The sequence below is a fragment of the Mobula hypostoma genome, chromosome 5, assembly GCF_963921235.1.
Source record: "Mobula hypostoma chromosome 5, sMobHyp1.1, whole genome shotgun sequence".
NCBI classification, from domain to species: Eukaryota; Metazoa; Chordata; class Chondrichthyes; order Myliobatiformes; family Myliobatidae; genus Mobula; species Mobula hypostoma.
Window position 1 is genome coordinate 451,925 of NC_086101.1, and position 23,359 is coordinate 475,283.

Here is a 23,359-nt window from a genome sequence, read left to right on the forward strand (position 1 = left end):
GTGGAACACCACTGGTAACCAGCAGCCAACCAGAATAGGATCCCTTTATTCCCACTCTCTGTTTCCTGCCAATCAGCCGACGCTCTATCCACGTATGTAACTTTCCCGTAATTTCATGGGCTCTTATCTTGTTAAGCATCCTCATGTGTGACACCTTGTTTAGGTAGATAAAACTCCAGGGTATAATCAGGGGTATCCTGTGACATAATGGAAAGCTCGGAAAGAAATTTCAGAGGCCCTGGCATTGTATCTGCATCATCTTTTACTCTGGAAGAGGTGTCCAATACGGATATTTTATTCGAGAAGTGCTGCAGGAACAAACCAGGGAACTACAGGACAGTAAGCCAAACATCAGTGGTGGGAAAGAGAGTGAAGGATATTCTGAGCGACAGGACCTAACTGTATTTGGATATAGATGCCCATTCTGATATTCAAGAGGGCCTATTCTGTCCCTTGCCACTTTTTTTTACCTTAATATAAACATATAAACCTATGGGATTCCCTTTCATCATGTTCACTGCAGCAAACTCTTTTCGTCCTCCAATACTCGCTGTTGTACTTCTACGTATTGGAACTGCATATATCTAATACGCACATCTTCATTTTTCTGTACCGGGGCCCGAATATCCCTCCATAATCAACCTTGTATGCATTTTCTTCTATTTAAACGGGAATGTACAGATCCTTCGTACGTAGTATTTCACGTTTGAAGGCCTCCCACTTAACAACCATCTCTTTTAGGAGTAACACCTCATATAGCGTCTAGGTAGTCTCCCGCCCTTTGGTATGAACATAGAATTCTCCAGCTTCCGGTAATTCCCTCCCCTCCCTTCCCCTATCCCTATGTCACTCTTCCCCCTCCCCCAGCTGCCTATCACCTCCCTCATGGTTCCGCCTGCTTCTACTACCCATTGCGGTTTCCGGTATTCTTTCTTCACCTTTCCTGCCTATCACCTCCCTGCTTCCCCTCCCCCACTCTTTTATCTTTTCCCTTACTAGCTTTTCACCTGGAACCCACCAGCCTTCTCCTTCCCACCCTCCCCCCCCCCAACCTTCATTATAGGGCCTCTGCCCCTTCCCTCTACAGTCCTGACGAAGGGTTCCGGCCCGAAACGTCGACCGATCTTTTCCACGGATGCTGCCCGACCTGTTGAGTTGTTCCAGCGTGTTGTGAGTATCTCTTTGACAGGAACAACCTGTCCCAATCCACGCACATCAGGTAACTCCGGAATCCTGCAAAGTTCATATTACGTCATTACATTTGCATGGAGTTATGATCACCTAATACCGCGTGTTCCCATAAATACGTCACCTGCCTTGTATTATCCGTTAAGAGCGACCAGGTATCGCACGTTGTCTGGATGGGGCCTCGAGGTGTTTGTTCTGGAAACGTTCTTGAATACTGTTGACAACTCTCTCTCTCATCAAATCGTTTTACATTATAGGATTTTCAGACAGTAATTGGAAAGTCAAAAGAAGTCTATTATTTTTATTAGACCTGCCTGCTGTCTCTCTACAAAAGTGATCCCAAATACATGCATTTCATTGATTTACTCAGAGTGGAAGGTAACCCAGGAAGGCCTCCCAGCGTGGTGATGGAAGCAAACAGGATAGTGGCTTTTATGAGGCATTAGCCAGGTATGTAAATATAAGGTTTTTTTTAATGTCACTGCGTAGTCTAATTAAAATGGCTTCTTTGTTATGTTATAATTGAAAGGCTTGTTTGTTATATTAACTGCTGAGAAAGTCCTCCCGCTGGCAGTTCGTATGAATCACATTACTGATAAGAAGATGTTATGAACCACTTGGGATAGTTGTTATGTTTTTGGTGTGTCTGTAAGATATTGTGTGCGCAGGGTTTTGAGGGAGAAGACGGGAGAGAGAGAGACAGAGGATGGACAAGGTGCTGTGATTCCGCTAACGGGGTCGGACCCCGAGTGGGGCGTTCGGCGAGGAGACGGAGACGGACTCGTGTGGAGGGTCTGGTCGACCACCGTTGTTGGTCCCAGGCGGCCGGTCGAGGTGGTCCGAGCGGTCACAGGGTGAAGAAGAAGGTTCTTGAGCTCCAACTGTTTTGTGCACGAAGAGATTAAACTTTGAAAAGTGTGGCGTCTTTTATTTTCCCTTTATATTTTATTCTCTATTAATTATATGGTTCCAGTAATATCTATAAACTGTAAATCATTTAATCGTTTCTGGTGTATTTTCTGTTATTTGGGCAGGGTGGGGTACAACACACAGCATCCACACAAACTATTACCTAGTTCGGCGGGGCCGAGGGTTGTTTCCCTAGACGACAGCGAGCCGAGCGACCCTGAGGCTGGCCAGTGGGGGCTACATTGTGGGCTTTTGTCCGGGATTGGGTCTGCTAGTATGCTGTGTGGGTGCCCTGCTTAAATCTGCAATGTGTGTCTCTGTGGTTTATTTGCTGGTTATTGCTGCATGCGTGGTGGGTGCGGTTCTTGTTCGAGTTCAGGCTGGTATTGACGAGTTGGAGGTGGCACTCGGGGCTGTTTATGCTGTTGGGAGAGAGAGGAAACATTGGTCTGATTTGGAGGTAGGGTTTGCGAATAAATGTTCTAGCTCTGGCTGGCTCCGCCTGGCGTTTCGGATAGTGTCCACCCCAAGAGGGGTGGAGGCGTGCGAGACGTGGGCGGAGTGGATCTCTCAGTTGTTAGATGAGTGGCAGTGCTCAGTTGAGGGACAGCGACAGGGATTGGTTGAAAGTTTGAGTAGGCGGGCTGGTGACGGTGTTGGAGTTGTCAGGTTCACTTACACCGTAGTGACAGCTGTCCGTTATTTGAAAGGCGGGGTGGAGTTTTCAGTATGTCTTCTCTGGCTAGGAGGGCGGCTAAATTGCTTGCAGTGCCAGGGGGATCATTTCAGGGGATCAGTTGTTCAGCTGATCAGAGAGGCGTCGGGAAACTTAGTGGAGGCCCAATGGGGGAACGGCTTCGGGTCTCCGGGGAAGCACGTTCCCAGCAATGTCCTGATGAACTTCCGAAAGGAAAACACCCTATTGCTGAAGGCTTAGGGGGACCACGCCCCAGGGTGTCGTTACGGATAGAGGGAAACGATGTTAAAGCCATCCTCGACCCCGGGGCGCAGGTCAAGTTGTTGTACAGTTCGTTTTACAACCGGTGCCTGAAGCATTTACCCTTGACAACCGCAAGGTCACCGGAGATTTTGGGTACCAGTGCCAGTAGTTTTCCAGAAAACGATGATTGGTTAATGACCCTGGAGTTCATGGGGGCATTGTCTGGGCACCCAGCGTGTCGAGTTGCTTCTGAGGACGTGTGTAGCAGCCTTGAGCCGGTACCGAATTTAAACGAGACCCAGCGGTGGTACGATCTGGGGAAAGTAGCTGAGGGTGAGACCCTCTTAGTAGACATTCCGAACTACCACGAGGGAGGGGAGTTGACCGCTGAAAACACCTCAGTGAGAGAGAGGTCGCGTCAACTGGACCCTGGCGCTGTGGAAGATGAAGGGAGCATGTGTGTGGATTATGCGACGTGGTTTAATGTGCTGGATCTGAGGAGTGGATGTTGCCAGATCCTGAGGAGTGCGGCTGTTGAGCCGAAGACGGCCGTTGTTAGTTCGCTAGGATTATTCCGAATCGGAAAAGATGCTCAAGGGCATATCCGGAGCCCCTGCATCCTTCCCGCGGGGCATGAAGAAGACCATGGGGGAAGTGAAGGTGTGTGGAGTTTTGGCGTATGTGGATGACCGCCAAGAGCTTGGATTTGCCTGGGGGGACAATGAGGCGAGGCGAGTGGCTGAGCCCGGGCGACAGAAGCGAAGTGTCACATGTGGAGGAGTTTTTGGCCGGAGGAGTTTGGTGCTATGTGAGAAAAATGACCCGACATACCAGTTGAACTTCCCGGTGTTGGGACAGACGGTGGTGGACCGGGGGATGGAAACCCAGGTCGTCAATCTGAATGAGGACACAGGGAAGAAAGGGGATTTGCACCGCTGAACTGAGTGCTCAGAAATGCCGGCCGGAGACTGAGTGCCGCACTTGTGGGACGACTATTGCAGACTTGGAATTCACGCTCGTCAACGTGGAGAAGGAACAACAGAAATCCGAGCCGACATTGCGGTGATGTACTGACGAATTAATCCAGCGAGAAGAAACAATGACCCACCTTCGAAAGGATCAGCAGACACTCAAGACGTTGATTCAGAAAAGATTGGAAGACTTACAAGTTGGAGAAGATCAAGGAAGTGTTCTGATTAAAGCTAACAGAAAACCGAGAGCCCGGGCAGGGGAGTTTGACTGCACTCCCGAGGAGGTGAAGAAATGGAGGACAGATCTCGGAAAAGGGAGGCGGACGCTTGAAAGGAACCTGAAGATGACTATTGACAGCTTAAATGAAGTGGAAGAACTGAAAGTTGACCTGGAAGACGTCATCAGGAAGAAAACAACTGGAGGCTGAGCTGCTGCTTTTCAGGTCAGGGTGGGAGAAGCTGGTGGGGTAACTGCGTCCCAGACTGAGATGGCCAGGAACCGTGAATCAGAACTGCTGAGGCTGTGGCGAGAGTTGAAGGAGTCCCCGAAGAAGCTGACGTCTCGACTGCAGGAGGCTGAAGGGGTAGCCCCGGCTAAATGTTTCAGTTTGGAGAAAGTTAAACAGCAGCTACCGATCGAGGGAATGAGGAAGGATACGGATTCGAAGGATGATGTGCTGCATATGTGGTACATGCTGTCTTTCGCTAACTTCCCCGTGATTGAGGAAGAGAACTTTGGCCCTTCTCCCACTGAGTCAGGTGTAGTGGGGAGGGCTAGCTGGGGACAGTCTGAGTTACGGCAGGATCAGGAAGGAAAAGGAGCGGGGCCCCGGACACGGGACAGGGGGCTCCGAGTTGTAATGGTGACCTGAGTGAGAGAGGAGTTGGCAAGCAGGCAGGAGGTATCCCTAGTAGTGTCTGAACCTTTAGGGTTTAGGTGAGGGGGTACGGAGGTCTCGCAGGATTAGGAAGCCCTCAAATAGTTTGGCCTATGTAGCGCCCGTGTACGGGCGGAAGGTCCACTGTTTGGGGAGCAATGTCACTGTGTGGATGGGTTTCAGCGTCTGTAGGACTGGTTGGCGAGTTATTTAGAAGTCATGAGGACATGACTTTATTTGGTGGGGGGGAGAGTGTAAAGGGTTTCTTTTTTTTTATCTCACTGCGTAGTCTAATAGAGAGAATTTGTAGAATGTCTGCGAGATGGGTTTTTAGAACAGCTTGTTGTTGAGCCCACTAGGGGATCGGCTGTACTGGATTGGGTATTGTGTAATGAACCGGAGGTGATTGGAGAGATTGAGGTGAGAGAACCCTTAGGAGGCAGTGATCATAACATGATTGAGTTCACTGTGAAATTAGAAAAAGAGAAGCCGAAATCTGATGTGTCGGTGTTTCAGTGGAGTAAAGGAAACTACAGTGGCATGAGAGACGAACTGGCCACAGTTGACTGGAAAGAGACACTGGCGAGAAAGACGGCAGAGCAGCAGTGGCTGGAGTTTATGCGAGAAATGAGGAATGTGCAAGACAGGTATATTCCAAAAAAGAAGAAATTTTCGAGTAGAAAAAGGATACAACCGTGGTTGACAAGAGAAGTCAAAGCCAAAGTTAAAGCAAAGGAGAGGAAGCAAAAATTAGTGGGAAGACAGAGAATTGTGAAGTCTTTAAAACCTTACAAAAGGAAACCAAGAAGGTCATTAAGAGAGAAAAGATTAACTATGAAAGGAAACTAGAAAATAATATCAAAGAGGATACTAAAAGCTTTTTTACGTATATAAAGAGTAAAAGACAGGTGAGAGTAGATATAGGACCGATACAAAATGATACTAGAGAAATTGTAATGGGAGATGAGGAGATGGCAGAGGAGGTGAACAAGTATTTTGCATCAGTCTTCACTGAGGAAGACAGCAGGATACCGGACACTCAAGGGTGGCAGGGAAGAGAAGTGTGCGCAGTCACAATTACGACAGAGAAAGTACTCAGGAAGCTGAATAGGTCGATAAATCTCCTGGACCAGATGGAATGCACCTTCGTGTTCTGAAGGAAGTAGCTGTGGAGATTGCGGAGGCATTAGCAATGATCTTTCAAAATTCGATATATTCTGGCATGGTTCCGGAAGACTGGAAGATTGCAAATGTCACTCCGTTATTTAAGAAGGGGGCAAGGAAGCAAAAAGGAAATTATAGACCTGTTAGCTTGGGAAGATGTTGGAGTCGATTGTCAAGGATGAGGTTACAGAGTACCTGGAGGCATATGACAAGATAGGCAGAACTCAGCATGGATTCCTTAAAGGAAAATCCTGCCTGACAAACCTATTACAATTTTTTGAGGAAATTACCAGTAGGCTAGACAAGGGAGATGCAGTGGATGTTGTATATTTGGATTTTCAGAAGACCTTTGACAAGGTGCCACACATGAGGCTGTTTAACAAGATAAGAGCCCATGGAATTACAGGAAAGTTACATACGTGGATAGAGCGTTAGCTGATTGGCAGGAAACAGAGAGTGGGAATAAAGGGATCCTATTCTGGTTGGCTGCCAGTAACCAGTGGTGTTCCACAGGGATCAGTGTTGGGGCCGCTTCTGTTTACATTGTACATCAACGATTTGGATTATGGAATAGATGGCTTTGTGGCTAAGTTTGCTGACGATACGAAGATAGGTGGAGGGGGCGGTAGTGCTGAGGAAACGGAGAGTCTGCAGAGAGACTTGGATAGATTGGAAGAATGGGCAAGGAAGTGGCAAATGAATTACAATGTTGGAAAGTGTATGGTTATGCACATTGGCAGAAATAATAAACGGGCAGACTATTATTTAAATGGGGAAAGAATTCAAAGTTCTGAGATGCAAAGGGACTTGGGAGTCCTCGTACAGGATTCCCTTAAAGTTAATCTCCAGGTTGAGTCGGTAGTGAAGAAGGCGAATGCAATGTTGGCATTCATTTCTAGAGGAATAGAGTATAGGAGCAGGGATGTGATGTTGAGGCTCTATTAGGCGCTGGTGAGACCTCACTTGGAGTACTGTTGGCAGTTTTGGTCTCCTTATTTAAGAAAGGATGTGCTGACGTTGGAGAGGGTACAGAGAAGATTCACTCGAATGATTCCGGAAATGAGAGGGTTAACATATGAGGAACGTTTGTCCACTCTTGGACTGTATTCCTTGGAGTTTAGAAGAATGAGGGGAGACCTCATAGAAACATTTCGAGTGTTAAAAGGCATGGACAGAGTGGATGTGGCAAAGTTGTTTCCCATGATGGGGGAGTCTAGTACGAGAGGGCATGACTTCAGTATTGAAGGGCGCCCTTTCAGAACAGAAATGCGAAAAAAAATTTTTAGTCAGAGGGTGGTGAATCTATGGAATTTGTTGCCACGGGCAGCAGTGGAGGCCAAGTCATTGGGTGTATTTAAGGCAGAGATTGATAGGTATCTGAGTAGCCAGGGCATCAAAGGTTATGGTGAGAAGGCAGGGCAGTGGGACTAAATAGGATAAAATGGATCAGCTCATGATAAAATGGCGGAGCAGACTCGATGGGCCGAATGGCCTACTTCTGCTCCTTTGTCTTATGGCCTTATGGTCTTATAATTAAAATGGCTTATTTGTTATGTTATAATCGAAAGAGCTTCTTTGTTATGTTAACTACTGAGAAAGTCCTCCCACTCGCAGTTTGTTTGAATCACGTTACTGATAAGAAGACGTTATGAACCAATTGGGATAGTTGTTATGTTTTTGGTATGTCTGTGAGATATTGTATGCGCGGTGTTCTGGGGGGAGAAGGCGGGAGAGAGAGACAGAGGATGGACCAGGTGCTGTGATTCCGCTAACGGGGTCGGACCCCGAGCGGGGCGTTCGGCGAGGTGAGGAGACGGAGACGGACTCGTGTGGAGCGTCTGGTCGACCACCGTTGTTGGTCCCAGGCGGCCGGTCGAGGTGGTCCGAGGGGTCACAGGGACCTGAGCTCCAACTGTTTGTGCACGAAGAGATTGAACTTTGATAAGTGTGGCGCCTTTGATTTTTCTTTTTTATTTTATTCTCTCTTAATTATATAGTTCCAGTAATATCTATAAACTGTAAATCATCTAATCGTATCTGGTGTATTGTCTGTTATTTGGACGGGGTAGGGTACATCACACAGCGTCCACACAAACTGATTACCCAGTCTGGCGGGGCCGAGGGCTGTTTCACTAGACGACAGCGAGCCGAGCGACCGTGAGGCTGACCAGGGGGGCTACATAAATATGCAGAAAATGGATCACTTTGAGGGAGATAGGTGTAGTATAATTTGATACCATGGCTGGAATAGGCATCATGGGCCGAAGGACCTCCATCTAAGCAGTTTTATGTTTCATAGCTGCAATTATGTTTCATCTAACACGATGTAATTTACGGAGACCGGGACTGGGAACATCCGTTTTCCGGGATACTCAATATTCATCAAGATGAAAGTATGAGGACGAGGTTGGCCGTGTTCTTTGTATGGTGATGATGGGGTATATGGATGAACCCATGAACACCATCTTAGTATTGCTCTCTTTTTGTACTGTTCATTTAACTGATTGTTATAGATTCTAATTGTAATGTTTAACTTTTATTAATATGTCTCCCAATGTACTGTTTCGAGAGAACAACAAATTTGACAACGTATACCAATGATATTAAACTTGATTATGAAACATAGGCACGGTGAAGGGTAACGACGCTGAATGTGGAAATAATGAACAGCAGGGGAAAGAAGACATGGATAGGAATGGTTTCAAGGCCCCCGGGCTTTGCCTCTCAATGGGACAAATCATGAATGGGAAAATTGCAAACAAACGTAAAAAGGGAATCGTGTGCTTGAGTGGCTTTGATCACTATAATGATTAACCCAATGCAACTGGAATTCTTGGTGTGCTCAGAAACTGTTTCTTACAGTAGTGTCTTACATAACCTATCCAAGAACAGGCCATTTTTGACGTGTTTCTTTGTAATAAGATGGAATTATTAGATGATGTTGTATTGAAAGATCCCATGTAAGAAGTGGTCGCAAGAAGGAGAATTCAAGGAACCGTCTGAGGATGAGCACCCGGGTCTGGAATCAATGTCCCCAACCTAAACAGGGACAATTACAGGGGAATGAATGTGTCGTAGTCTGAGGTAGACGTGGTAAATAGGCTCAAGACCAGGCATAACGGCCAGTAGACAAACAACCTAAATAGAGTGATTCCTGGGAAAGATGGTCAGCAAAGGAGGTCAAGATAAATATTGTATCAAAGACCATATAAGAAGCAGGGCAGGAGGTAGGGGGTAGACGGAGAATATTTCAGCAACCACAGAGAAGAGACACAAAAACTAAAGCGAACATAGACGCTGCAGATAAGTTAAATTAATACTGTGATCAATGTTCATGGTGGGAGCAGGGCAAATACACCATCGATAATCTGCTGGATGGTACTTCAACAATGCAACAATCGGTAACAATCACTATCACTAAGGGGAACAAAAACTAATGGGACTAAAAGAAATGTCATCAGGTCGCAACTATCTGCAGTGGAGTGTTTTAAATAATGACGCTGGAGATAAACTTAATAAATTTGCTAAAGTTTGACAAAGTTCATTATTTCAAGATGTAACCAGCAGCGCAGCTAGAGGGGAACCAATGATGTGCTGTGCTTATATTTTCAGAAAGCATTTGACAAGGATCCACATTAAAGGCTGCTGCACAAGACCAGAGCTCAGAGTACTGGTGGGAAATGTATTGACGAGGTTTGAAGACTGGTTTTCTCACAGAGACAGAAGCAGATTAAACAGGCCTGTTTCATTCTCAGAGGATGTAACTAATGTAGCCTAACGATCGGTTCTGGCCACTCAATAATTTAGTATTAATTTTAATATGCTGGAAGAGGGGACAGAGCATGAGGGGGTCGAAGTTGGTCAACAACCGTGAAAGAGGTAGGAATGGATGATGTGATAGGGACATTTAGTTCCAAAACATAAAATAGAGAGATTGGGTGAGTGGGAGAAAACTTGGTAAATGGAGCTTCATGCATGTAAGTGTGCGGAGAGAGAGTGACGTCACAGCAGTGGAAGGATGGATTACAAAGCAGACTATGGTTTCTGTGGGGATCGATTGTAAAGTACAAAGGGATCGAAGTTTCCTTGTGCATAAACCTCTGTGCTTACTAGCCAAGTGCAGCGAGCATTTAGGGACTGAAGTGGTATAACTGTCTTTGTTACGGAAGGGTTTGAAATGAGAAATCGGGAAACATTCGTACAGTTGAACAGGTGAGACCACACCTGCGGACAGTTCTGACCCCTAACTGCTGGTATTCGAGTCAGTACAACAGTGTTACATCAGGTCAGTTCCTGGGATAAGAGGGGTTTCTAGTAATGAGATTGCAGAGTAACTTTATCCAGGTATTTTGGACTTTAGAAAACTGAAGAGTGGCATTCCAGAAACACACGAAGTCCTTAGTGGTGCTGGCAGGGAAATATTGAGATGTTTCCACCAGTAGGAGAAGCTGTAATGAGGGTTTAGAATTACAAGGTCGCAAAATGTCCATTTAAATCCAAGTTGTAGAGACCAGGCAGAGGATGGGTAATATCTGGAATTGTCTACCTCTGGAGGCCTGATCACTGCAGTGACTTAAAGAAGATGGAGATGGGTTTTGGGAATAACAGGGAAGTGAGGGTGATGTAGAACTGCTGGAGAAGAAAGGTTGAGGCCTGGAACAGATCAGCCAGGATCACATTGAATAGTGGGGTACAGGTGAGGGAACAGGAGGACAACTCACGTGCGAATCACTAGATTATGGAATCATTCCGGAGGACTGGAAAATCGCAAATGTCACTCCAGTCTTTATTAAGGAAGGGTATCAGAAGAATGGAAATTATAGGCTCGTTAGCCTGCTTCAGTGTCTGGGATGATGTTAGAGTCCATTATTAAGGACGAGGTTTTGGGTAGCAGGTACGTATGATAACGTATGCCGATGTAGGCATGGTTTTCATCAGGGGAATCTTGCCTGTCAAATCGACAAAATTTTTTGTTGAAATAACAGGCAGGATAGATAAAGAAGTATCAGTGGATTTGGGTTCCCTGAGTTTTGAAAAGCCTTTGACAATGCCGTATATGAGGGTACTTGGCAAGATAAGATCCCATGGTATTGCAGGAAGAAATCTAAGATAGATGAAAGGTTACCTGAATGGCAGGAAGTAAAGAATAGGATAAAGGGTTTTTTTTCTGATTGGGATCCGGTGACTACTGGTGTTTCGCAGGGGTCAGTGTAGCGCCTGCTACTTTTCATAGAATGAAGCATGGTAACATAGAATACCTAAAGCGCAATACAGGCTCTTCGGCTCACAAAGCTATGCCGAACATGACTTTACCTTAGACAGAGTCATGTTATATTTGATGATGGCGTCATGGCTCTGCAGACGATAAGAAGACAGATATGAAAACAGTTAGTGGAGATGAAGCAGGTTGGCTGCAGAAGCAGCTGGACAGTTTGGGAGAATGAGTAAAGAGGTGGCCGATAGAATACAGTGTCGGGAAGTGTATGGCCACATACCTTGTTAGTAGAAATGAAAGGAGTAACCATTTTCCAAATGGAGAGAAAATAGAACAAAACTGAGGAGTATGGAAGGGCTTGTGCAGGATTGCTTAACGGTTAATTTGCAGGTCGAGTCTCTGGTGAGGTAGGCAAATGCGATGTTAGCATTCATTTCAAGAGAATAGAATGTAAAAACGAGGATGTAAGCTTCGATAAAACACTGGTGAGGCCTCGCGTGGAGTATTGTGAGCAGGTTCGGGCCCTTACCTGAGTAAGGATGGAGAGGATTCAAGGGTAGAGAGGGTTCAAAGGATTTTCAGGAAAATGATTCCACGATTTAACGGTTTGTCATATGATGAGCGTTTGATGGTTTTGGGCCTGTATTCACTGTAATTCCGAAGAAAGAGGGGTGACGCAATTGAAACCTATCAAATACTGAAAGACCTTGATAGAGTGGATGTTCCTTCCAGTGGGCAAGTCTATTACCAGAGGACACCGACTCAGATTAGGGAGGCGACGTTTTAGAACAGAGCTGAAGAGGTATATCTTTAGCCCAGAGAGTGGTGAATGAATGGAATTTGTTGCCACAGGCAGCTGTGGGCGCGCAGTCGTAGGTATACTGAGCCTGGCGCTCTTGTGCAGGAGGGAAGGAAGGAGAAGAGGAATGCGGTAGTCATAGGGGATTCCATAGTTAGGAGAACAGAAAGGAGATTCTGTGAGCCTGATAGAGATACCCGCATGGTGTGTTGCCTCCCAGGTGCCAGGGTATGGGATGTCTCGTATCGGGTCAAGAATATTTTGAAGGGAGAGGGTGAGCAGTCAGTTGTCTTGATACGTGTTGGTACCAATGACATAGATAGGAGAAGGGAGGTGGTCCTGAAGAGAGATTTCCGGGAGATATGAAGGAAGCTGAGAGGCAGGACCTCCCGGGCAGTAATCATGATGGCTACCTGTGCCACGTGCCAGCGAGGTCAAGAATAGTAGGATCAGGCAGATGAATGCGTGGCTGAGAGACTGGTGCAGGGGGCAGGGCTTCAAATTCTTGGATCATTGGGATCTCTCCTGGAGGAAGCATGACCTGTTCAAAATGGACAGGTTACATCTGAACCCGAAGAGGACCAATATCCTGGCAGGAAGGTTTAATAGAGCTGTTAGGGAAGGTTTAAACTAATTTGGCAGGGGGATGAGAACAGGAATGATAGAGCGGAGGAAGGGGAAAACACTAAAGACAGACAGACAGGTAATGGGGCAAATTTGCAGCCATTGAGGTGAGTTCCAGTGCAATAAATTTGCAGTGCCAAATACTGGTCTTAAGGTGTTATACTTAACTGCAAGCAGAATAAGGAATAAGGTGGATGATCTTGTCGTACAGCTACAGATTGGCAGGTATGATATTGTGCCCATCACTGAGACGTGGCTAAAGGATACATGTCTCTGAGAGCTGAACGTCCAAGACTACACGATGTATCCGAAGGATACGAAGGTAGGCAGAGGGGCTGACGTGGCTTTATTGGTAAGAAATGATATTAAATCATTAGAAAGAGGTGATATGGGAACGGAAGGTGCAGAATCTCTATGAGTTGAGCTAAGAAATCGCAGGGGTAAAAGGACCTTGATGGCAGTTATATACAGGCCTCCAAACAGCTGCAGTGATGTGGACTACAAATTACAACAGGAAATAGAAAAGGCTTGTCAGAAGGGCTGAATTATGATAATTGTGGGGGATTTTAACATGCGAGTAGATTGGGAAAATAGGTCAGCACTGGATCTCAAGAGAGAGAATTTGTTGAATGTCTGCGAGATGGCTTTTCAGACCAGCTTGTTGTTGAGCCCACTGGGGATTGGCTGGACTGGATTGGGTATTGTGTAATGAACCGGAGGTGATTAGATAGATTGAGGTGAAGGAACCCTTAGGAGGCAGTGATCATAACATGATCGAGTTCACTGTGAAATTTGAAAAGGAAAAGCCGAAATCTGATGTGTCAGTATTTCAGTGGAGTAAAGGAAATTACAGTGGCATGAGAGGGGAACTAGCCAAAGATGACTGGAAAGCGACACTGGCGGAAAAGACGGCAGAGCAACAGTGGCTGGAGTTTATGCAAGAAGTGAGGAAGGTGCAAGATGGGTATATTCCAAAAAAGAATAAATTTTCGAATTGGAAAAGGATGCAACCATGGTTGACGAGAGGAGTCAAAGCCAAAGCTAAGCAAAGGAGAGGGCATACAAGGAAGCAACAATGAGTGGGAAGACAGTCGATTGGGAAGCTTTTAAACGCTTAGATAAGGAAACTTAAGAGGGAAAAGATTAACTATGAAAGGAAGCTAGCAAGTAATATCAAAGAGGATATAAAAGCTTTTTCAAGTGTATAAAGAGTAAAAGACAGGTGAGAGTAGATATAGGACCGATAGAGAATGATGCTGGAAAAATTGTAATGGGAGATAAGGAGATGGCGGAGGAACTGAACGAGTATTTTGCATTAGCCTTCACTGAGGAAGACATCAGCAGTATACCGGACACTCAAGAGTGGCAGGGAAGAGAGGTGTGCGCAGTCACAATTACGACAAAGTACTCAGGAAGCTGAATAGTCTAAAGGTAGATAAATTTTCAGAACCACATGGAATGCACCTCTTGTTCTGAAGGAAATACTGTGGAGATTGCGGAGGTATTAGCAATGATCTTTCAAAAGTCGATAGATTCTTGCATGGTTCCGGAGGACTGGAAGATTGGAAATGTCACTCCGCTATTTAAGAAGGGGGCAAGGAAGCAAAAAGGAAATTGTAGACCTGCTAGCTTGACATCGGTGGTTGGGAAGTTGTTGGGGTCGATTATCAAGGATGAGGTTATGGAGTACCTGGAGGCATATCACAAGACAGGCAGAACTCAGCATAGTATCCTTAAAGGAAAATTCTGCCTGACAAACTTATTACAAGTGTTAATGAAATTAAAAGTAGGCTAGACAAGGGAGATGCAGTGGATGTTGTATATTTGGATTTTCAGAAGGCCTTTGACAAGGTGCCACACATGAGGCTACTTAACTAGATAAGAGCCCATGAAATTACGGGAAAGTTACATACATGGATAGAGCATTGGCTGATTGGCAAGAAACAGAGAGTGGGAATAAAGGGATCCTAATCTGGTTGGCTGCCGGTTACCAGTCGTATTCCACAGGGGTCGGTGTAGGGGCCGCTTCTTTTTACGTTGTATATCAACGATTTGGATTATGGAATAGATGACCTTGTGGCTAAGTTTGCTGATGGTACGAAGATAGGTGGAGGGGCCAATAGTGCTGAGGAAGCAGAAAGTCTGCAGAGAGACTTGGATAGATTGGAAGAATGGGCAAAGAAGTGGCAAATGAAATACAATGTTGGAAAGTGTATGGTTATGCACTTTGGCAGAAGAAATAAACGGGCAGACTATTATTTCAATGGGGAGAGAATTCAAAGCTCTGCGATGCAACGGGACTTGGGAGTCCTGGTGCAGGATACCCTTAAGGTTAACCTTCAGGTTGAGTCGGTGGTGAAGAAGGCGAATGCAATGTTGGCTTTCATTTGTAGAGGAATGGAGTGTAGATGTGATGTTGAGCCTCTATAAGGCGCTGGTGAGACCTCACTAGGAGTACTGTGGGCAGTTTTGGTCTCATTATTTAAGAAAGGATGCACTGACGTTGGAGAGGGTACAGAAAAGATTCACTAGAATGATTCCGGGAATGAGAGGGTTAACATATGAGGAACGTTTGTCCACTCTTGGACTGTATTCCTTGGTGTTTAGAAGAATGAGGTGGGACGTCATAGAAACATTTCGAACGTTGGAAGGCATAGTCAGAGTGGATGTGGCAAAGTTGTTTCCCATGGTGGGGGAGTCTAGTACGAGACGGCATGACTTAAGGATTGAAGGGTGCCCATTCAGAACAGAAATGCGAAGATTTTTTTTTAGCCAGTTGGTGGTGAATCTATGGAATTTGTTGCCACGGGCGGCAGTGGAGGCCAAGTCATTGAGAGTATTTAAGGCAGAGATTGACAGGTATCTGAGTAGCCAGGGCATCAAAGGTTTTGGTGAGAAGGCGGGGCAGTGGGACTAAATGGGAGAATGGATCAGCTCATGATAAAATGGCGGAGCAGACTCGATGGGCCGAATGGCCGATTTCAGCTCCTTTGTCTTATGGTATTCTCTTATGGTATAGGTAGATAGATTCTTGATGGATCAGGGCGTGAAGGAATATGTTGAAAAGGCGGGATAGTGGGGCTGAGAGGAAAATTTGACCAGCCATAATGGAATGGCGGAACAGTCAGCAAACACTTCCTGTGTATGTTCCAGGAAGTCAATGTCGTTCTCTCTCACATCTAGAGAGTTCGTGTCTGTCCTCGATTAAAGATAGATACAGAAAATTAATTTAATATCTCTCCATCTCTTTGGCTCCGATCTTCCAGACGACCAATTTTGTAATCCTCAATAATTAGGTTGTCATTCATCTTGTTTGTTAGGGCAACCTCATGCTGCATCTATTAAAATCCTGGGATGCTTATACCTGCCAACTTGACATTTTATTCGGAAAGGCGAAAACAAGTTTATACTCTCATAATTTCATCTTTGAAATCTTCCCACTTACCACGTGCACCTTTGCCAGAAAGCAGCCTGTCAAAATCCACACTTGACAGATCATTTCAGATACAGTACACTAAACCACAGCGCCCCACTTAAACAGGCCCATGCGTCTTCCACCCTGGAGACTGTATACTGGTCGGGAACCGTGCGCCGGTTCAGGGTCCTATAGTCCACGCACATGCGTACCTTCCCATTTTTCTTCCTTGCCACCACTATGGGAGACGCATAGGGGCTTCGGGACTCCGGGATAATCCCTGCATTCTTCAACTGCCGCAAGTTCTGCCGCACATCTTCCACATCTGCTGGGACCAACCGCCGCGACCTTTTTCTAAACGGGGTGTCATTTGTCACCCGGATAGTGTGCCGAGCGCTCTTGGAACATCCCACATCAAACTCGCCCTGAGAAAAGACATCCCCTAGCTTCAGCATCTTCTCCACCAGCCTGCTCTTATACTCCAGCGGTACAGGGGAGTCTTTAAAATTAAAGGCCTCCTCGGTCACCCCGTTCTCCAATAGTTTTCCTCCAGTGGGCCTCACGGGGGCGCTAGACATCGCTGTCACCGGGAACAAGTGCGCAAGGGGCATCCCGCGCTTAAAGGTGGTCTCCCTCTCCGTTATGTTCCTTACCATCACCCCCATCCGCCGTGCCTGTACAGCTGAGGGCCTCTGTAATTCAGGTCTCACCAGCGCCCCAGCGGGAACCGGGACGCCCCTTCCAGGTCTTCCGGGGCGTCTACTAACAGGGCCTCACCCGCTGGTATTCCGGGGTATCTGGGGGTCCCCATCACTAATGCCACCTCCCCTGGCCGTATCACCTTAGGCCTCACCTGAGTACACCACACCGTCCCTCGTTTGCACTCAGGATCCAGCCCCTGGGGGTCACCCACTCCTTCGTACACCGCTCGAAACGCTGGGTGTACCGAGAGGGTCTCCAGAAAGTTCTCCCCCGCCTTCTCCTTACAGGCTCCCAGGAGCCGTCGCACCAGAGGAGAGTTAGTCCCCACCAGCAGGGCAGCGCCACCGATTTCCACTGGGTCCGGACAAACCAAAACTAACGTCTCAAGGGCTTCCGACACTCCCACATCGCCCTCCGAGAATTCCAATCTCACTGGCAGGTACCCATCGTACGGGTAATCACCGTCACTTATGTCCCAAATCTCCAGTGCATTAAACGGGGTTACTGGCAAATGTTTCAGATATTTGTTGTAGAACGACCGGTCCAGTAAGGTAACCTGCGATCCTGTGTCAAGGATGACGTTTGCAAAGATTCCCTCTATCCGTAGGGATACGCTGGAACGGGGTCCCACCAGTCCATCCGGAATAAGGGCTTGGGCTTTCGGGGGTACCATGGCTGCTTTCCGGGAACGTGTTCCTCCTGAGACTCCAGTCCGTTCCCTCACTGAGTCTTTCCTAAGTTTCCCGACACCTCTCCCTTCTTAGTGGCCCGGGGGCCCTCCCTCCTCGGAGCATCTCGACTCTCATAATCCCTCCGCAAGTGACCCGCTTCCCCACAGCTGTAGCACACCCCCGGCCACTCACATTCCCGCCGGAAATGCCCCTCTCTCTCCCGCAGTTATAGTACCCGCTACCCGCTGCCTCTCTGCTCCCGGAACGCCCCCCGAAGGGCGTACTCCCCCTGTCCCTCCCCCGCCCCCCCGGGACCCCTTGGATTTCTCTGTTCTCAACCCAGTTACCACCTCCTGAACCGCTGAAGACCATCCCCGGGGGTCAGAGCCCCCTTTTCGGCCCGAAGCTCTCTCTTCCTCCCGCACCTCTTTAATCAGCTGCCCGAATGATGGAGGGGCTGCGGGGGGGGGGGGGTTCCTCTTATATGACTGCCGGATACTCCAAGCCACCCTGTCATCCTCCCGGGATCCGTTACATATCTGACTCATCCTCAACTTCGCCACTTCATCCGCCTTCACTACCCCTCGGCGCCGCAATCCTGTAAGCTTCCCTTCCAGCCGGAAAATGTATTCTGAGAGCTTCTCCCTCTTCCCTGCCCCATTTTTTGAAACTCCGCTAAAAGTCGCCAGGGACCTCCTGACAGTCCAAACACTTCCTCCAAGGCGTCCAAACGCTCAACAGGGAAACCGAGGGCCGTTCCGTTCTCAGCTCACGGATTACGCTGGCCGCCCCTCCCCTCAGACTTTCCACCAATCTCTGTCTCTTGTCCTCATCCGAAACTGACCACGCCTCTAACAACAGGGATAGGAAGGTAGGCAAAGGGGGAGGCGTGGCTTTATTGGTAAGAAATGATATTAAATCTTTAGAAAAAGGTGATATAGGATCGGAAGGTGCAGAATCTTTATGGGTTGAGCGAAGGAATAGCAGGGGTAAAAGGACCCTGGTGGCAGTTATTTATAGGCCTCCAAACAGCTGCAGGGATGTGGACTACAAATTACAACTGGAAATAGAAAAGGCTTGTCAGAAGGGCAGTGTTATGATAATTGTGGGGGATTTTAACATGCGAATAGATTGGAAAAATCAGGTCGGCACTGGATCTCTAGAGAGAGAATTTGTAGAATGTCTGCGAGATGGCTTTTTAGAACAGCTTGTTGTTGAGCCCACCAGGGGATCGGCTGTACTGGATTGGGTATTGTGTAATGAACCGGAGGTGATTGGAGAGATTGAGGTGAAGGAACCCTTAGGAGGCAGTGATCATAACATGATTGAGTTCACTGTGAAATTAGAAAAAGAGAAGCCGAACTCTGATGTGTCGGTGTTTCAGTGGAGTAAAGGAAACTACAGTGGCATGAGAGAGGAACTGGCCAAAGTTGACTGGAAAGAGACACTGGCGGGAAAGACGGCAGAGCAGCAGTGGCTGGAGTTTATGCGAGAAATGAGGAATGTGCAAGACAGGTATATTCCAAAAAAGAAGAAATTTTCGAGTGGAAAACGGATGCAACCGTGGTTGACAAGAGAAGTCAAAGCCAAAGTTAAAGCAAAGGAGAGGGCATACAAGGAAGCAAAAATTAGTGGGAAGACAGAGGATTGTGAGATCTTTAAAACCTTACAAGAGGAAACCAAGAAGGTCATTAAGAGAGAAAAGATTAACTATGAAAGGAAACTAGCAAATAATATCGAAGAGGATACTAAAAGCTTTTTAAAGTATATAACGAGTAAAAGACAGGTGAGAGTAGATATAGGACCGATAGAAAATGATACTGGAGAAATTGTAATGGGAGATGAGGAGATGGCAGAGGAACTGAACAAGTATTTTGCATCAGTCTTCACTGAGGAAGACAGCAGGATACCGGACACTCAAGGATGGCAGGCAAGAGAAGTGTGCGCTGTCACAATTACGACAGAGAAAGTACTCAGGAAGCTGAATAGGCTGAAGGTCGATAAATCTCCTGGACCAGATGGAATGCACCCTCGTCTTCTGAAGGAAGTAGCTGTGGAGATTGCGGAGGCATTAGCAATGATCTTTCAAAAGTCGATAGATTCTGGCATGGTTCTGGAGGACTGGAAGATTGCAAATGTCACACCGCTATTTAAGAAGGGGGCAAGGAAGCAAAAAGGAAATTGTAGACCTGTTAGCTTGACGTCGGTGGTTGGGAAGTTGTTGGAATCGATTGTCAAGGATGAGGTTACAGAGTACCTGGAGGCATATGACAAGATAGGCAGAACTCAGCATGGATTCCTTAAAGGAAAATCCTGCCTGACAAACCTATTACAATTTTTTGAGGAAATTACCAGTAGGCTAGACAAGGGAGATGCAGTGGATGTTGTATATTTGGATTTTCAGAAGGCCTTTGACAAGGTGCCACACATGAGGCTGCTTAACAAGATAAGAGCCCATGGAATTATAGGAAAGTTACATACGTGGATAGAGCGTTGGTTGATTGGCAGGAAACAGAGAGTGGGAATAAAGGGATCCTATTCTGGTTGGCTGCCGGTTACCAGTGGTGTTCCACAGGGATCAGTGTTGGGGCCGCTTCTTTTTACATTGTACATCAACGATTTGGATTATGGAATAGATGGCTTTGTGGCTAAGTTTGCTAACGATGCGAAGATAGGTGGAGGGGCCGGTAGTGCTGAGGAAATGGAGAGTCTGCGGAGAGACTTGGATAGATTGGAAGAATGGGCAGAGAAGTGGCAAATGAAGTACAATGTTGAAAAGTGTATGGTTATGCACTTTGGCAGAAAAAATAAACGGGCAGACTATTATTTAAATGTGGAAAGAATTCAAAGTTCTGAGATGCAACGGGACTTGGGAGTCCTCGTACAGGATTCCCTTAAAGTTAACCTCCAGGTTGAGTCAGTAGTGAAGAAGGCGAATGCAATGTTGGAATTCATTTCCAGAGGAATAGAGTATAGGAGCAGGGATGTGATGTTGAGTCTCTATAAGGCGCTGGTGAGACCTCACTTGCAGTACTGTGGGCAGTTTTGGTCTCCTTATTTAAGAAAGGATGTGCTGACGTTGGAGAGGGTAGAGAGAAGATTCACTAGAATGATTCCGGGAATGAGAGGGTTAACATATGAGGAACGTTTGTCCGCTCTCGGACTGTATTCCTTGGTGTTTAGAAGAATGAGGGGAGACCTCATAGAAACATTTCGAATGTTAAAAGGCATGGACAGAGTGGATGTGGCAAAGTTGTTTCCTATGATGGGGGAGTCTAGTCCGAGAGGGCATGACTTCAGGATTGAAGGGCGCCCTTTCGGAACAGAAATGCGAAAAAATTTTTTTGTCAGAGGGTGGTGAATCTATGGAATTTGTTGCCACGGGCAGCAGGGAGGCCAAGTCATTGGGTGTCTTTAAGGCAGAGATTGATAAGTATCTGAGTAGCCAGGGCATCAAAGGTTATGGTGAGAAGGAGGGGCAGTGGGACTAAATAGGATAAAATGGATCAGCTCATGATAAAATGGCGGAGCAGACTCGATGGCCTGCTTCTGCTCCTTTGTCTTATGGTCTTATGGTCTTATATTCTCAATCCATATCTCATTGTCGTTCTCTCCTTCCTGGGTGGGCATGGCTCCTGAGAAAATTCTCAGCTTCGGGCGGGGCCCCTCAACCCTTCTCGCCAGGGAGGTAATGGCTGCCGCTAACTCGGAAGTCTCACCCCTAACTGGGGGACGGGGCCTGGACAAGCCTTCCCACTCTAACCCTCCACCCCTGGCTCCTGGCACCTCCCCTGGGGCCTCATCTAGCTCCTCCTCCGGCACCTCCTCACTTTCGTCCTCCGGGATGGTGTGGAGACCCCACGGCTCCGCCTCCCCCTGGACGTAGACTGTCGCTGGTAGTTCCAACGTCATGACGTCGGCACTCGTCCGAACCAACACCCAGCTAACTCCTTTTCTTTCCCACACCTTCTAGCTATAAGTTCTACCTGCCCGATACCTTTAATCAAACTCAACCCTCGCACTAGTACATCTGCCGAAATGCGGAAATCGACCCCGCTGAGCACGCACGCATGATCCACCGGTAGTTCCTCTAATTTACACCAATTTACAATCTTATCTCGATTCATGTTCGCACCACTTAACGCGGCAACTATTACAGCTTTACCGAAAATCCAAATCCGGGACGGTAGCCCCAACTTGTAACGCTCAGCTATATTAGCTCGTATATGTCGAGGGGAAGTCCCGCCCAGCACCTGCCTGAAGGCTTCACGCTGAGTCGGTCTCTGCACCACTGCCGCCCGAATCAATCCCAAACATCAATCATCAGCCAGCACACACAGTACGTTTTACCAAGTACACTTTATAGATATTACTAAGTCTATGAGATTAATATAAGTTCGATACAGAAAAGGAAGTGGTGGGGGAAAAAGGCACCAGACTTATCAAAGTCCAAGTTCTTTGTGCACAACCGTTGGAGCTCAATAAATTCCTGATGACCACCCGGATCCTGTCGACTCACGGATCGGGACCACCCGGAGTGATAGACCGGAGTATTTCCGCACGTCCGCCGTCCTCCCCGCCTCTTCTCCGACTCCCCGCCAAAAACCCCGTCCACAGTCATATGATACAGCATTATCACCCGAAAAAACGATAACATGAATACCCATTGGCTGATAACACCCTGCTGTCTGTATTAACCAAAGCAGATGTCTAGCTAGAGACTTTCTCAGAATTTAACATAACAAAGAAGCCATCTTAAATTTAACATACAAAAAAGAGACCCCGTACAGTAAGATAGCACTAAATACCCTACTGACAACGAATGTAAATTCATTGGGTAAAGACGCTGCACGGTTTATCCCTGTGAATATCTGTATGGGCTTTAGTCACCATAATAATTTTCAACTTCTGGGTTGAGTGAGAGAGACCGGGCCTTCCATTGGAGCCGGGACGGACACGCGTTAAGTCACGAAGGTTCTCACACGAAGGGCTGTTGAAATCAGGACGTCACCAAAAAAAATATTGTTTTGCACCCTGCGACGTAGAATGTCCGGTCCTGTGTTTTTTTTTCTGCAGCCACAGGTCGGTCATCACCAATGCATCTGTCTCCTCAAAGAACAATATCGTCTCCACATCCCCAGTTTCATGGCATGAACTAATTTAATAGCTGCTTTCAATATTTGCCACCGTTTTGCACCCAAGTCTTACTCATTTAGATCTGGAGAAAAAACATTAAAACGAGCTGTGTTGAAATTGCAGGGGCCCTGGCAGAAATATTTAAAATGTCGCTGTCTACGGGTGAAGTGCCAGAGGATTGGAGAGTGCGTCATGTTGTTCAGTTGTTTAAAAAAGGATCGAAAAGTAATCCGGGAAATTATAGGCCGGTGAGTTTAACGTCAGTAATAGGTAAATTATTGGAGGGAGTACTAAGAGACAGTATCTACAAGCATTTGGATAGACAGGGGCTTATTAGGGAGAGTCAACATGGCTTTGTGCCTGGTAGGTCATGTTTGACCAATCTGTTGGAGTTTTTTGAGGAGGTTACCAGGAAAGTGGATGAAGGGAAGGCAGTGGATATTGTCTACATGGACTTCAGTAAGGCCTTTGACAAGGTCCCGCATGGGAGGTTAGTTAGGAAAATACAGTCGCTAGGTATACATGGAGAGGTGGTAAATTGGATTGGCCATTGGCTCGATAGAAGAAGCCAGAGAGTGGTGGTAGAAAATTGCTTCTCTGAGTGGAGGCCTGTGACTAGTGGTGTGCCACAGGGATCAGTGCTGGGTCCATTGTTATTTGTCATCTATATCAATGATCTGGATGATAATGTGGTAAATTGGATCAGCAAGTTTGCTGATGATACAAAGATTGGAGGTGTAGTAGACA